Here is a 628-nt window from a genome sequence, read left to right as displayed (position 1 = left end):
GGAGATAAACTTTATGTGGTGGTTGCTGCTACAAAATTTTCGAAATTGACAATGGTCTGGTCATAAGAAAGATATTAGATACAAATGATGTAGTAAGCAGCATATGGATCACTGGATAAAATTGAAAGAACAGCTTTGTTCCTAAGCTGATTCATGGACTGAAAAGCAGCTGCATATAGTATGTAAAATAAAGTGATCACGCATGATCTTGGAGTTGTATAAAAGACAATCCAATACAGTCCATATATTTGAAATTCCTTGTGATTATACTAAAACTAAAAGAGGCATAGAATAAATCTATATGGGTGTCCGGCTAAATGCGTTCGACCTTCTGGCTAAAGGTGTCCAGCACTCCGGCTTAAAACGTCCGGTCCATCGGCTAAAAGGCATCCGGTCCTTATCCCTTGATCACGGATTAGTAGAAACAAAAGATCAACCATCAGGTTGCAATCCGACATCAGATCCCCTAAGTAAGGATCCAGCATAGCAGAACGGTCTGCTGCCGTATAAACTCCACAAGGCAAGTAGTGGACACTTATAGACGAGGTCTATGACCCGGTCATGATTCGGCCAGATTGATACATGGTCGATAGTAACCATAAATCGCCAAAGTAAAGAGCAGTTGATA

This window comes from Brassica oleracea, chromosome C2 (assembly GCF_000695525.1).
Source record: "Brassica oleracea var. oleracea cultivar TO1000 chromosome C2, BOL, whole genome shotgun sequence".
NCBI lineage: Eukaryota > Viridiplantae > Streptophyta > Magnoliopsida > Brassicales > Brassicaceae > Brassica > Brassica oleracea.
This window is presented reverse-complemented; position numbering follows the sequence as displayed.